This window comes from Ictidomys tridecemlineatus, chromosome 1 (assembly GCF_052094955.1).
Source record: "Ictidomys tridecemlineatus isolate mIctTri1 chromosome 1, mIctTri1.hap1, whole genome shotgun sequence".
NCBI lineage: Eukaryota > Metazoa > Chordata > Mammalia > Rodentia > Sciuridae > Ictidomys > Ictidomys tridecemlineatus.
In genome coordinates, this window is record NC_135477.1 from 44445899 (window position 1) to 44462122 (window position 16224).

General features: G+C 48.7%; 1 protein-coding gene and 1 long non-coding RNA gene across 3 annotated transcripts in view; both read right to left on the bottom strand.

Annotated features, from left to right (window-relative positions):
* The window catches only part of Rps24 (ribosomal protein S24), a 462172-nt gene that overhangs the window by 63339 nt on the left and 382609 nt on the right, over window positions 1-16224 (bottom strand). The window lies entirely within an intron of this gene.
* The window catches only part of LOC144375254 (uncharacterized), an 82706-nt gene continuing 70232 nt past the window's right edge, over window positions 3751-16224 (bottom strand). Inside the window, exon 5 of the long non-coding RNA XR_013434846.1 lies at window positions 3751-4343. This is a non-coding gene — a long non-coding RNA (uncharacterized LOC144375254). The remainder of the gene's footprint in view (window positions 4344-16224) is intronic.

Below are 16224 nucleotides of genomic sequence, written 5' to 3' on the forward strand. Positions count from 1 at the left end.
CAGGTGCTCGGGGTGTCTCCTCTCTGACCCCTGGAGCATGGGAGACCCTCCTGCACCTCCTTTACATGGTGGGAGCCATCTTCGTGGAACCTGGTGATTCTGGAGCCGGGCGGTCATGTTTCTCAGGGTGTGTGTGTGGCCAGGGTGACCTGATTGTCCTGCCCTGGACTTCATCAGTTTGACCACTGAATTTCCCAGATAGCCCTCCTCGGTGCTGACGGAACTGGGCTGGCTGCTTGCCCCGCTGTGGCCAGCTGAGTTAGTACCCCCCACCACGCCCCCCACCCCACCCCGTCTCTGCCTCCTCTGGCTGGTGCGTTAGCTGGAGCCTGTCCCTGTTGAAGGACTGACACCCTGGGGACTCGGCACAGAACCACAGTCTGCCACTTGTCATCACAAGTCTGCACGGCCAACTCTGTCCCCAGTTCCCCCCCATGAAACCTCACCCTGGTAGGTTCGGCCTCCCTCCCACAGTTTCCACCCACCTCCGGATCTCCACTGGGGCATCCTGTACCTGGTCCAAAACAAGTTGCCCAGCTGAGCCCAAAGCTACGGGGCATGGAAAACCTCCCGCCCTGCGAGGCCAGGGCAGGCGTACGGATGTGGGGAGGGGTGAATAATTGGGGACAATCATTCCGTCTCCCACAGGCAGAGGGATTCTGGCTCCTCCACCTCAAATGATGTCACTCCTTCCTGGCCCCTGCCTCCACCCCCAGGGAGCCCAGTTCCAGGGCCCGAGACCTCCCCGATTTCTGTCCCTGTCCAGCTCCTCCGACACATGTGTGCTCCAGGACCGCGTTGCCTGTGTGGCTCCAAGTCCTCCTTGTCCTCCTTCCCCTCCTCCTCCTCTTCCCCTGCCTCATCGCGCAGAGGCATCTGGAAAGGGAGGGACGACCTGGCATCAGCCTCATCAGCATCTTGACCAAAAGTCTCCTGTTGCCAAGTAAATTTCAACAGAGCAGACCGAGCCGCACGGGGCCTGGCAGGAGCCCTGGGATCCTGATTCACTCTCCGCTACGTCCCCCGTGGCCTGGAGCTCTGTTCCCTGGCCGTATTTTTCACGTATCTATAACCCAGACGTCCGCTAAGGCCTTTGGGGTCCCCGAATATTGAGGCAGGCTTGGAAGCAACCTCCAACTCCGAGATTACAGACCCCATACAGACCCCCACCCACCACCACCCTGGGGCTCTCCCCACTCCGGGCAGAATCTTCCAGACCAACCTGGCACTTACAGAAATCCCCTCAACCAGCATGTCACAAGTGTGACCCCGCGGAGGCCACTGTGGGAAGGAGTGGGTCCCATCACCAATCACAAAGCCCACAAGATACACTCCCAGGCCCGGTTTCTCCATCCTTCCTCCCTTCTTCTCCTCCCACCAACCCCTTCCCACAGAGCCTCTCCTCAAACCTCCTGTGGGACTCTTCCACCCCACTCGGGCCCTGGCGAATCTTAGCTTTTGCCTCCAGAGGGATCGGACGGAACGTTCTCCTCATCTCATTTTATGTCAATTATTCCTGACCATGTGTAGGTCCCGGGGCTCTCTTTAGGTCCCCAGCCACCCAGCAAGCTTCTCGGCTCTTATCCCAGTTTAGTGCCGTGAAGCACAAAGAATGAGTAGGTTCTCAAGGAGAGAGAGTCAAGAGGACCATCCTGCCTTTAAAAATTATGTGGGCTGACTCATCCCGCATCCTCAGATTTATGGCTTTGGTCTTCACAACAACGCAGGAAGAAAAGGAGGCTGACCTCGTCCCGGCCGGCAGCTGCCAACCTGGATCCAGAGGCCCACGCAGTTAGCCCCCAGCTGGATGATCAGGCTGGACCACAGATTCGAGGGCTCCGAGTGGAACTCAGTCAGCACCTGAAGGCTGAGATTCAGGTCCTGGCTGTACCCTGCGGAGGCCGACAGGTCACTCAGCCTCCAAGGACCCTGTGGTGTACAGGGTGATACCCACTGAGCAGGGATGCTACGGTGAGTATATTCAAGAAGCAGTATCAGGACAGGCATCCCCAAACCTGGGAAATACCAGTGTGAGACTCCCGGGGGGCTGGGGATCTAGCTCAGTGGCAGGGCTTGCCCAGCCTGTGCAAGGCCCTGGATTCATCCCCAGCACAGCAAAAAATAAAATTAAAAAAAAAAAAAACAAATAAAAGTGAAATGCTAGATCTCCTATTTGCAGCGTTCAGGAAATGCTTGCTGGTTTCAAAACACCCCTCTGTAAATGTCCTAATAAGGAATGTGATCCACTGTCTCAAAACCCCACGTCTCATCCCCAAGCCCAACGGCATGGGTTTCTGGATGGGCCGAGGCACAGGATAGGTCACCTCCAGCAGAGGTAACCAGAAGGACAGTTCTGCTCCCCAGGTTCGGGGCCTCAGGGCGAGCAGGGCCCTGGCAGCTGTGGCAGGAGGACAAGAAGGTTCCAGCAGCTGAGCTAAGGTCAGGCACAGAGGCCGGGGCTCTGCAGAGACAGCCCAGTGCCCGGCCCAGCTGCCACCACGGCCTGGCTGGGCCCTCACAGGAGGTGGATGCTCCCTGCCAGGCCGGCGGCTCCTTCTGCAGCTGCAGGCCACTCACACCAGGCAAGTGTCCTCAGCCAACTGCCCTCTCCTCCGGCCCAGTAGCCCTGGCTCCCTACCTCCGTGCCCCCACTCCCTGTTCCTTCTCTCTCTGCTCTTGGTCTCTCCTGGTCTCCCTGCCTCCGTCTCATCCTGAGTCTCTTTTGTGTATTTTCCTTCCTCTCCCTGTTTCTCGGCCTCTCTCCCCCTCTCCATCTCTCATTCTAAGCCAGGAGCCGAGAGGACATGAAGTGAGACCCTGGACAAAACTGAGCAGGATTCTGCTGCGGTTGATTCACACCCCACCCACCCCCCAATCCCCAGGGCCCTAATATTAAGAACTAGGGCCTTTGCGGGTGATTAGATTGCCAGGGCAGAGCCCTCGTGAATCAATTTATGACTTTTATAAAAGAGGTCCAAGGGAGCTTACTTGTCCCTTCATGTGAGGACACACAGAAGGTGCCACCTATGAACCAGAAAGTGGGCCTCAGCAGACATCAAATGGATGATGCTTGGACCTGGGACGTCCAGATACAGGACTGTGAGCAATGAGGGCCTGTTGTTTATACGCCGCCTGGTCTATGGTGTCCTGCTATGCACCCTGACTGACTAGGACAGATCCCATCCCACCCCATTCAAGACGGCCTCAGAAGGGCAAGCAGGGTCCCTAGAGGTACACTCAACTTTGGGGCTAGGGAAAATAGGATCAGGGATCTCTTTAAAAACATCCTTACAAAAGGCAGGCCAGGGTCTTGCGGTCCTCCTAGGGTAGAGCCAGCCAACGCCACAGGATCCTCTAATCAGTATTCTCCAGGCCTTTCCTGAGGTTCAGAGTCTGTGCTGAGGCTGGGGATCGAGGAGGCAGGAGGCAATCCTACCCTAACAGGACCCCCACAAGGAGGCAGTGAACAACTACACAATCAGACATGCTCTGTCTCCCAGGGACAGTAAATGGTAAGGACAGGACCATGGGTTCAGCCATTTATGCACCTTGGAGTCACAAGTTTGAGCCTATGATAACTGTGTTCATAAGCTTTCTGTTGCTGTGACAAAACACCGGAGATAATCAACTTAATAAAGGAAAAGGTTTATTTTGGCCCTCGAGTTCAGTCCATGCTCACTTGACTGGTGGAAGCACAGAATGTCACCAAGAGCACTTGATAGAGGAGACCTACGTGCACATCATGGCACTTAGGAAACAAAGAGAGTGGGCCAAGGGGTTACCTTCAAGGCGACCTTCCACTAGGCCTGGCCTCTACCCATTTTCACCACCTCCCAGTAGCACTCCAAGCTGGGCATGGAGATTTCAGCCCAGGGGTGTTTGGGGTCACTCCAGATATAACTGATCGAGTTTTCTGGGCCAAGAAAAAAGGAGGAGGCTGGAGAGAGAGAGTCTGGGAAGCAGTGGACTTTGCTGTAACCCAGGAACAGGGAAGCAGAGGGGCACAGCAGGAGCCGGGGCTGGGCCTGGGTTTGAGGTCACACCCCACAGGAGCACCCCCCCAACCGGTGGAAACAGTCGGCAGCCTCAAGTACTGGGAGCCCCAGGACAGAGGCGGGAGGCCCCTGCCCGTCTGTGAAGTGGGGAGAGCTGCCCTTTCTCTCTTGGTGCCTTCTGAGGAGCAGGGAGATGGACAGAGCAGCCACATGGACACAAGTCGGTTCCAAGCGGGGGCAGGACGTCACCCTCGTCTCAACCAAGGCCTCACCAGGGCACAGGGCCTCGTTGGCAGCCAGTTTCATTCAGGAGGGGGCTTGTCACGGGCCACACAACAGGCTGAGTTCCTAAGTGAAGAAGAAAATGGTTTGAATGTGACTTCTCTGTCACTGTGGGAGAGGAAGGGACAGCGGTGAGGCCACGGGACAGACATCACGGAGGGATGAAATCAAGGGATGCGTTGGGCCACGCGACTCTTCCCGCCCGCGGCCTCTGCGGCGCCTGCCCCTCCACGCCCACGCTGGCCGCGTCCTGCACCCGGGGCCTCCCACCCCCACAGCTCCACACGAGCTCAGAGATAAGAACGGACAGCTGGGGTGGCCAGGGCACCAGCGGGGGACGGAGGACAGGATGGGGAGAGGGGAGCTCAATGAGAGAAGGTGCTAGAACCAGCCCTGCCTGGCCTCTGAGCCTCTGTCCTCTGGGGAGGTGCCACTCCCTTTGAGGGTAGAGGCCTGTGGTCTGCAAGTGGATCTTGAGGGGGAACCAGTGACCCAGATGCCATCCACACACACAGGGGGGACTGGGGAATCTCATGGCAGAACAGAACCCGCTTCTGAAGGCCACCTGTAGTGCCCATGACAGGCACCGGTCACTGTCACTCTCACTGACACTCTGGTCTGCCCAGCTTGCCCGTGAGGAAGTTCACCAGGTCTGCATCCCAGACAAGGAGATGGGGGCTCAGTGGGGAGGCCCCCAGTGGGATCCAGGACTGTCTGGAGCCTCCCATCCCTGAAGCTTATGCCTTTTCTAGCTGCTGCCAGAAGCGTGGGAACATTGCCCTCACCACTCGTACACTCAGTGTGCGCCTGCACGGCGTGTGTGTATTGGTCATTGACACGCACGCACGCCAACCTGCAAACCTGCAATGTACATGCACGTGCGTGCACACGCACCGTTTTTAAATCTCCACTGGCTCAGCCTGCCCTGTGCTGCACAGAAAATTAGTAGATTGGTGCAGTCACTAATCCCTTTCATTCGGATGCTAGCAAATGACAGGATCGGTCTCCATCACTGCCACGGCTAAACCCCAGGGCTGTCCCTGGTGCCTTGAATAAGAGTCAGGATGACCCACTTTCTCCAGCGAGTGCCTGTCTCCGGGCTGCTTTGGCCGGGAAACTGTCAGTCTGGTAAATATCACAGGCTTCGCAAGGCGGGTTCCCACTCCCAAGGCTGCCCCTTTTGGGCTGCCTGGCCCGGCTTATAGGACCCAGCCCCAGGGTCCTGCCCCCCAACGCTAGAGTTCAGCCGCCTCTACACAGACAGGACTTGATTGCCCAGCAGGCCAGCGCCCACAGAGTCGTCCAAGTACGGTCGAGGACACTCAGTTCCCCGGCCACACTTCGTGGATGCCCAGCCGGCATCAGGCGCTGGCAGTCAGGAGAGGAACTTGACAAGATGCAGGCTCTGCCCTCGGGAAAGGAGGTGGTCATGAAAAACAAACCAGAAATAAACAGCAGCGCCAGCCAAGTGCTCTCTGAGCACAGAGGAGGGAGCAGTGAATTCTACCAGGAGGAGGGGGAAGGCTTCTCAAACCCTCTGGAGTGGGGACTGGAATTCAAATTAGGATGTGTCCAATGGAGAGGGGAAGGCAGAGCTCAGGCAGAGGCCCTGGGACAAGAGTGGCTGGAGGGCAGCCCGAGCCAAGGCCTGAGAAGCCCTGGGCCCTGGAGGAGGGGCCGCCTTAGCGCTCTGTGCATGGGTCAGAGGGGACACGGCAGTTTGAAGCAAAGGAGTTGCAGGATGCAGGCAGCCCGTCCTCTGGCGCTAGGCTCACCTCGGACTGTGCAGCCAGCCCCTGCCCAAGCCTTTTCCACCACCTTGGTATCTCGTTGCCTCCCCCCGCCCAGGGCTGCCGGGCCCCTCTCCTCTGTCTTTCTGGAATTCTATTTTGCATTGAGAATGGACTATTTTCTCCCAGACACCAAATGATGCTCAGTATGAATGTGGGTGACAGCAACTCTCCTTGCAGGTCCCTTCCTTGTGTTGCATGAGAGAGAAGGAGGCCCACATTCCCCCAGAGCCGGTGCCTCACGGCTCGGGACCAGCCTGGCAGGCTCACACTCTTGAGTATTGCAGGAGGAGCACACCCTAAGGCCGACCTTTGGCCTCCAGCCTCAAAATCCAAAGTGGACGGTGAGGGTTGGGTTTGCTCTGAGCGCCTGGGGAATATGTCTGCTTGGGCCTTCCACCTAACAGCCAGGGCCAGCCACACCTAAGATGCCCAGGTTATTCCAGGGGTTAGGCGGTCCCTCTGAGCCCGGAGCCAGAGTGCTGTCTCTGCACAGATGACAGGAAAGGCTGTGCCATTCTGCAAGTCCCCCTCACCATGGTGGGCACAGGGCCATGGCTACATGGACAGAAACAGGGGCAGGCTTGGTGCCTCCCTGGCTCAGCAGCCTCACCCACAGGGAGAGCCCCAAGGGTGCTCCCCGGAGAGGTGCTGCAGCCTGTTAGAAGACTGGCCACGGCCCCTGGCATGCTCCAGGGCATATGGAAGGGAATGAGCCACGAGAGTCCTGGAGGAGCAGACATTGCCTCCCTACAGCGGCTCTGGTGATTCTAGCACCAGGAACCTTGTGCATTAAAGGTGCACCTTGAGGAGCCGGAACAGACCTGAACTGCTCCCGGAGCACCCCACACTCGGGATCCAGGACCCTTCCTTCACCCCAAAGCTTCCTCCTTCTCCTTTGCATTTGACCTCCCTCCACCTCTGGCTCCAGGCTGTGCCCTGCTGTCTGTCACGGAGGGTGAGATTTGACTTTTCTGGCTTTGTTTACAGAAGGCCCCTGGCTTGGGAGATTTTTGACTTCAGGTTTCTCAGCTTCACATTGGTACAAGAACAATCTTGTCTTGAGTGGAGATCGCACTTCAAATCTTGGGTTTAGCTCCTCTCCTAGGCTGGCAATAATGCAGCACCATCCTCTCTCAAGATGTTGGGCGGTTCCTGCCCTTTACAAAATGAAAACCCATTTTGCTTCCTTTACAAAGGTAACAGAGGTCCAGAGAGGTGATTGAACTAGCCAAAGTCACACAGCAAGCTAGCCACAGAGCAGAGACTAGACCAGGCCCCTTACCTGGGAGCAGCAGCTTCTCTCTCTGCTGATCATCCTCTTAGAGCAAGACCTACAGGGCACACCACAGAAAGCCCCTTCTCATGGGGAGCCAGGAAGAAGATTCTCTGGGGACCCCAAGCTTGAGCTCCCCTTTCTGCAGAAGCCCAGGAAGGAATGATTGCCTGCTGTCAGCGCCCAGACCTGGGACCAGGTGGTAAACAGGGCCCTTGCTGCTGCCTCCTTTCCCAGAGGCACCTCTTGATACCCAGCCCTGGAGCTGCCCTGGCTGGTCAGGGAAGGAGCAGAGCGGCCTCTCCTCAGGTTGTATGTGGCATCAATCTCCCTTTAAAAGGGAAAGCACTGCAATGTGACCTTTGAAGAGGCCTCTGCTGCCAGTCCCAGCCTTCGTCCCCCACCAACTTCAAGCACCTTTGGTTATTGCAGATGGGATGTCACTGAATGCCAGCACTGACAGGGGACCAAGAGGGACAACAGAGTTCAAGAGGGAGGAACACCCCTGCCCAAGCTCACAGTCAAGCACAGAGGGGAGACAGGACGAGAACCCCCATCTCCCCGCCCTGGCTCTGTGTCCTGTTCTGCACCCCACCGCGGTGCTCCTGAAGAAAATAGTGATAGCATCCCGTCCCTGCTTGGCCACCCGCCCCGGGGCCTGGAAGGGACCTCCTCCGACTGGGACACACATCCGTCAACGCACAACAGCACATCACTGACACCAGCCCGGCTCCTTCGCCAACGTGGGATTGCACACAGGGACCTGGGAACGCTGGAGAAGGAGACTGTGGGCTTGGCTTCCAGGAATGAGTCCCAGAGGGCACCTCGGGAACCAGCTCCCAGAGGAGCAGCTCCTTCTACCGCCTCCAGAAACCTGGGGGCCCTGACGGCGGTCTCACGGAACCCCATGAGCCCTGCCAGGACCTGGGATAGGACACCCCTTCCCAGATGCTGGCTCCAAGGCTGCAGTGCACCTGTACCCGGGTGACACCTAGTGACACCTATCTTTCCCGCATCTTGGTTTTCGTATCTGTTCAGTGGGACGATATAAGAACGGCACCCAGAAAGTACAGAGGGAGCAGTTAACTAATGGGACTCTTCTTACTTTTCCTTACTTCCCTGTTGTGACCTAATACAGGTTACTTGAAGTCTCTGAGCTTTAGATGCCTGTGCCTAGATCAAGATTTGTCACCTTGGGTCCTCTTGACCTTTGGGACGGGACCTTGCAACAAGGAGCCGTGCTGTGCACTGTCGGATGGAAAGCAATGTTTCTGGTCTCTGCCCCCCAGACACCAGAAAGGTCCTCCCTCTCCCCAGATCAAAAGTGCCTCCAGACATCACCAATATCTCCTGAGGGAGTTGGGGCAAAATTGCCCCTGATTGAGAAATCAGAGCTGCAGAAACTGGGTATGATTTTATCTGGTCACTGTCAGGGCGACCCGACAAGAAAAGGGATGTGACAGTTATTTGTAATCTGGAGGTATCTGGGCCACCCCACCCTCGAGTGATAAATCTGCTCAGACCTATCTCATATTCTACAGGAGGTTCGGCGTCCTCCCTGAGATGTCGGAAAATTCTTGAGAGGTGGCATCTGTGGTCACCTCATGTTCCAATTTCCTGTTTCTGAAAAGCTATTGATGTCCCTCCTCTTGTCTTGCATTCCAGGGGGGTCCCTACTGTGGAAAGCGGATTTCTTCCTTTTATTTCTCCCAAAGTGTTGCTCAGAGGAGGCAGCTGAGCACTCCAGGACGGAGATGAAGGTCAAGGTGACAGTTTCCTAGTCTGATAAGCCACCTGTGCTTGCTTCTAGGCGTTCTCCTAGCCACTGGCCTCTAAAGCACCCCATTCCCACCACTGTCCTGCCCCCCCCCCAGGGTCTTCCCCTGGGCCCCCTCATCACAGGCTCCTCCAGGAGGAGCAATGAGCATTCTAGCCAGCCGCCCAGGCCAGGGGTGCAGCCCCCAAGAGCACCCCCCCGTGTCTTGTTCTCTATAGCACTGAGCTGAGGAGGGACACTCTCTCCCCAGCATCACCAAAAAATGAGCACAGCCACTGCAAATCCAGAGAAATGCTGACCACGGCTATAACGCAAGCAGATTTACAACCGCGGCGATGATCTCCCAGGCAAGAAGGGGCGCCCCGCCCCCACCGGCCAGAAACACAAGAAAATTCAGAGCCAAGGCATCGAGCAGGAGCTAAGGCCCAACGACCCACCGAGGTGTCAGAGCCAGATGAGGTGCTCTTGCTTTAGCGCCCAGGAGGGATGAGGGCGCACGCAGAAGGCCAGGAGTGATCTTTCTCTTTAGAGTCAGGAGCATGGAAACCTGTCCCTTTGCTACAATGGAAACAGAAAAAACACCACCCACCACCCACAAAAGTGGGCCCACCCTCCATGCCTCGAGTAAGAAAGGAGACCCCCCCCCCGAGAGAAATCTGAACCCTGGCATCTGCACCATGTGCAACAGAGGGCCCTAAAGCTGTCCCACCCACCGGGAGTGAGACCCTAAAAAAATGATCACAGCAAAACATGTCCCCAAGGGGAGGCGCTGGGGCTGTGACGGAGGTGGAGGGGAAACCCACGTCTCCCAGCATCTTCACAAGAGGCATGTGGACAGAAATGACCAAGCAAGGGAGGAAAGAGCGACGAGGGCCCCCAGGACCAGCATCCCCGCCCCCCCACCATGTCCAACAGGGGTTCAGGTCAGAGGCCGGAGAGGATGCGGAGGGGCGTGTCTGAGGAGTCATCAGCCAGGGGACCCAGCGCTGAAGATCTGAGTCCTTCCAGCCAAAATGCAGCCTCGGTTCCCTCAGGATGGACACCAGCAAATCTGCCATCTGAAGGGGGGGGCGGTCAGCACGTCAGAAACAGACAGATAAGTGCTAGATGTCCAAGAGTAGGTACGGAAGGTCAAATGAGGATATCCCCAAATACCGTATGGGAGAAAGTGAGGCAGAGCGAGTGAACCGACCTCCTTGCTTTTTCATGATGAGAAAAAGGAATGTTGTGTGTAGGTAGGAGGCAACCATCACTAAAAGAACCAAAAGTACTCAGCAAGCCCTCCAAATTATCAGAGGGAAAACCAACACATTAAGCAAACCACAGAAATACAGACCACGCGGTAACAGAGTTCTAAAGGAAACACTGAAATCAGAAAGCAAAATATGAAATCATATGACAGAACTGAGACCCGAGGTGCCCTATCAGACCATCAAATATCACAGGATAAACGCATCTATTATTTAAAATTGCTCTGGTTTTTGGAGCACAGAGCGAATCAACAAACCTAGGCTTTGTGGAAGATGTGTCTGATTCCCTGGCTTAAGTCTTTCCTGCTTTCACCCCTGATGTGGCCGCACCAGGGCAGACAGCTCCCTGGGACTCAACTGGCTTCGAGGTGACAGCAGCTGTCTGGGGAAATTTAAATTTGTAGAACCACAACTTGGCATTATTTTATAAAATTCACCATTTGTATACCAAGTCCCTGCTTAGATGTGTGCCCAAGAAAAGTGCTTGCAAATGTACCCCAAGGGACATGAATAAGCATACTTGTTGATGTATTCTTTGTAACAGCAAGATGGTGGAAATCATCAAAATAGCCAGGTAGGATAAAGGCATATTTATACAGTGGGATATTATATAATCATCAAAAAAGATAGTCAATAGTCAAAAAAATGAACATGCACAGCAGTGACATGCAACAACATGGTCATACCTATAAAATACTATGTTGGGTGGGAAAAGTAATCCCCACAAGATTACCTATTACCTGATACCATTTTTATGAAGTTATTAAAAGAAAATTCTAAATAATGAATTTTTAGAAGAATAACTATACATCTACAACACTACATTCAAAACAGTAATGGAACAACTAAAATCATAGTTACTGGTGAAAGATGAGATGCTTTCTCCCAAGAAGAGGATCAAGGCAATGATGTTTACTTTCAATACTTGAAGTCAACATTGTTCTAGCGGTACAGACCCAGGAAATCATTAGGGAAATGACTTACCTCCAGAGTAATTAATAATAAAAAAGAAAAAAAATGACATGAGGATTGGAGAGAAAGAAGTAAAACCATCCCTATATTCAAATGGCATGAGGTTAAGCATAGAAAATATTATGGAATTCACTAGAAACCTATTAGAATAAATAAATGAGTTCAGAAAGTTGGTAAGATACAAAATCAATACAAAAAACCCATTGAATTTCTATAAAGTAACAATCAACAACCCAAAAGGGAAATTAGGAAAACATTTCCACTTATAATTATATCATAAAGAACAAAATGTTCAATGATAATTTAAACAAAAGTGCAAGAATTTTACAAGGAAACTTCAAAACACTGTTGAAAGGAATGAAAGATATGACTAAATGGAGAGAGACAGTCCATGTTCGTGGACCAAAAGTCTGAATGTAGCTAAAATGGCCACATCCCCCAAGTGGATCTCTAATTAGATGGATCCTCAACTCGGGACATATAAAAATTCTCGAATTATACCCCTTCAATCAGAGAACTGTGGAGTGTGCCCACTCTATCTCAAAAAAAGCTGTTTTGAGAAAATATCATCTAAATATCATGGAACACTTACAACGATGCTTAACTAAGGTGAAAAGAAGCAGGAGACGGAGGTGGGATGGAAACACATAGGAAACCCAAGGTTTCATCCAAGCTCCAGTTACTTGTGTGGTATGTTCCTAGACCTTTCTCATCAAAAGCAAATGCACAAACAATAAACAAGTAAACACAACATAGAGGAAGGTCATGCAGGGACTGAAAATGGAATGTGTCTTAAACCAAGGACGTGGCCGCTCCACTTCTGAGCATCTGTGGTCCAAGCCAAAAACCGAAACTTAAACCTCTAAGAAAGAGCCACCATGCAGGACTTCCGGGGATAGCTCCTGGATACTGCCAAAGAAGGGTCCAGAAGAAACACTGCAGGCTCCTTCGTTTATTTTACTAAGAACAAATGAAAATAACTCAATTTAAAAGTCATACAAAGAACAATATACTGAGCATGAGGAATGCAGAAAGGAGGAATTAGTGTGGATAAAAGCACAAATAAATCAATTTTAAAATAAGAGACAGAGGAATTAGTTCATTCAAAATTGGGTGCTTGGTGGGCAGGGAATCCTGTTTTCCTGGGGAAAAGAACTATTCAAATTAATAAAGAAAAAAAAATGAAAAATAGACACATAACCACAGACACAGACAGAAGTAAACATACCATAGGAAATTAATAAGTTAACCCTGCAAGTATACATGAAAACTTGTGTGAAGTGAGTAATTTGCTAGATAAATACAATTTAATATTTACTTTAAAAGAATACATTGGGGACTATTTCAAAGGGCCATTATTCTATTCCCCAAAATTTTGCATCCAGAAATTTTACTGGAAATTTTTAGAACTTTTAACATAACCTTTTTGCTCCTGTTATCACTTATTTTTAAATGAGATTTTTAATTGTAGATTCGCATACCATTATAACATCCAGTTTCCCATAATGATAACATCTTCCAAAGTTACGATAAAATATCACAACCAGAATGCTGACAGTGATACCATCAAGATCCAACCAAATGATTCAGAACATTCTCCCCCATGAAGATCATCTATGTCACTCTTTTATTGCCAAACTCACTTCTCTCTTGCCCCCTGCCTCCTTCACCCCTGAAAACCATAATCTGTTCTCTATTTCTGGATTTGTTATTTCAAGAATATTATATAAATGGGATCACGCAGTGTCATAACCCTTTGCAATGGACAATTTTTTTTAACACAACACAATATTTTTGAGATTCATCTAAGCCATTTCTGGGTCAGTAATCTATTTCTTTATATTGTTAAGTAGTATTCCACTGTATCCATGTACCAGAGTTTATTTAATACATTAGAGAACTGAGTTTTTAAAAGTGGCATGTATATACAATGGAACATCATTCGGCAATAAAAGAGAATAAAATCATGGCATTTTCAGGTAAATGGATGGAGTTGGAGAAGATAATGCTAAGTGAAGTCAGCCAATCCCCCAAAAAACCAAATGTTAAATGTTTTCTCTGATATAAGGAGGCAGATTCATAATGGGGTTGGGAGGGGGAGTATGGGAGAAATAGAAAAACTCTAGATAGGGCAAAGGGGTGAGAGGGAAAGGGGGGCTTGGGGTTAAAAAAGATGATGGAATGCAATGGTCATCATTCCCTAAGTACATGTATGAAGACACGAATGGTGTGAATATACATTGTATACAACCAGAGATATGAAAAACTGTGCTCTATATGTGTAATATGAACTGTAATGCATTCTGCTGTCATATATAACAAATCAGAATTAAAGAAAAATTTTTAAAAAACAGTTTTTCCAGTTTAGGGCTATTATAAATAATACTGCTAAGAATATTTGTAAATGTATTTTCATTCCTCCAAAATAAATTCCCAAGAGAGCAATTACTAGGTAGTATGGTTGTTGGATATCAATTTTCTAAGAAATTGTCAAGATGTTTTCTAGAGTGGCTGTACTATTTTTCATTCATACCAGCCAGTTATGAGTGATCCTGTTTCTCCATCTCCTCATCAATGTTCAGGGTTGTTACCATTGTTTGCTGTTTTAATACCAACATTTTCTATATAGATACTTTATATTGATTTTAGTTTGCATTTCTTTAATGTCCAGTGGTGTCAAACATCTTTCTGTTGTTTATTTGGAGTCTGCATATCCTCTTAAGTGAAAAGTCTGTTCACATCTTTGATCTGTTTTCTAATCAAATTATTGAATTGTTTGTTTTTCTTAATTGTTGATTTTAAGGGTTCTTTATATATTTTGGATATAAGTCCTTTGTCAGATATGTGCATTGAAAATATTTCCTTCCAGCCTTTAGTTTTATCTTTTCAAGCCCCTGACAGGATCTTTCTCACAGCATACACACAAAATACTGAAACACAAAACTGAACTAAGATGACCTTGCTGAACCCACTTATTAGCTATAGTTTTGTTGTTGTTGCCATTGTTTAGATGCCTGAACATTTTCTAAGTAAACAATCAATGATACCATCTGCAAGCAGGACAAGGACAGTTTTACTTCTTCCTATCACATCTGTTTATCTTTTATTTCTTTTTCCTGCCTTATTGCAATGGGTAGTACTTCTAGTAATATGTTGCACAAAAGTGGTAGGGCCATATACCCTTGTCTTGTTCTCAGTATTAGAGGGGAAGTATGATATTAGTGTGGCCTTTCTACAGATGGTCTCTCTCAGGTTGAGAAAGTCGTTTTTTTTTTTCCTAGTATAGAGTGTTTCTTATGAATGGTTGTTGGATTTTATTAATTGCTTTGCCTGTATTAATTAATATGACCATCTGCTTTTATTCTTTAGCCCACTGATATGATAGCTTACCTTAGTTTATCTTCAAATATTGCACTAGCCTTGCATACCTGGAGTAAGTTCCACTTAGCAATGGTGTATGCTTCTTGTTATGCTTTTAAAGATTTGATCTGATAATTATTTAGCTTCCAGTTTGGGGGCCAAAGTTTATAAGAGATATTCGTCTGTAGTTTTTTTAGGTACTCTATCTGGATGGTACCAATGTGACAAATGAGGTGAGAAGTGCTCCCTCCTCTTCTACTTATGGGAAGAGACTGTTCAAAATTTATACTAATCATTCCCTAAATATTGGGTATAATTCATCAGTGAAGCCATGTGGACCCAGAGATTTCTTTCTTAAGCTTTTAAGTCACACATTCAATTTTTAAGTAGTCATAGAACTATTTGGGATATCCATTTCTTCTTAGTTCAGTTTGGTAATTTGTGATTTCAGAGGAATGGTTTTAAAATGTCAAATTTATAAGTGTGGATTTATTGTCAGTAATTCTTTATTATTATTATAATGGCTTTGGGATCTGTAATGACAGTCCCTGTTTCTTTTTAATATGGGGGATTTGTGTCCTCTCTCTTTTTATCTTTATCAGCCTAGATACAGTTTATCAATTTTATTGATTTTTTTTAAAAAGAACCAGCTCTTTTGCCTCATTGATTTTTTTTCTATTGTTTTCAATTTCATTAATTTCTGCCCTGATCTTTGTCATTTCACTTCTTCTACTAACTTTGGTTTTATAGTCCTTATTTTTTTTCTAGTTTCTTAAAGTGAGGACTTGCATTATGGATTTGAGACCCTTCCTGTTTTATAATTTAAGCAATTTATGCCACAATTTCTCTGTCAGCACTGCTTTTGCTGCGTCCCACCTACTTTGAAATGCTTAATTTTTAGTTTCATTCAGTTGTATGTGTTTATAATTTTTTTCCTTTGAGATTTTCACTTTGGCCTATAGATTATTTGGAAGCATGTGCTTCCAATAATTTTAATTTTTGGAGACTTTCTTATCTTTCTGTTATTAATTTCTAGTTAGATTTTATTGGAATCAGAAATCCTATTCTGTGATTTTTATTATTTTAAATTTGATGAAGTTTCTCTTTGGTGATATACCATGGGCATTTGTAAAAAAAAAAAAATGTATTTTCGTATCCTTAGATAGATTATTCTTTGTATGTCAATAAATTCCTGTTGGTTATGTTCCTGAGTTCTTTTATATGCTCTCTGCTTTTCTGAAGAGTAGTTCTATCAGTTGCTTAGAGTAGAATGTGGAAGGGCCCAAATATATTTGTGAATGTGTCTATTTCTCTTTTTAGTTCTATTAGTTTTTGCTTCCAGATTTTGAGACTTTCTCATCTGGTGCATATATCTTTAAAATTGTTATATCTTCCTGGTGGATAGATATTTTTTATGATTGTTTAATATCTCTGTTTTTCTGTGATAATTTTCTTTGTTCCAGAGTCCATCGTATCTGATACTAATATAACCAGTTCTACTTTCTTTAGAAATGTTTTGTGG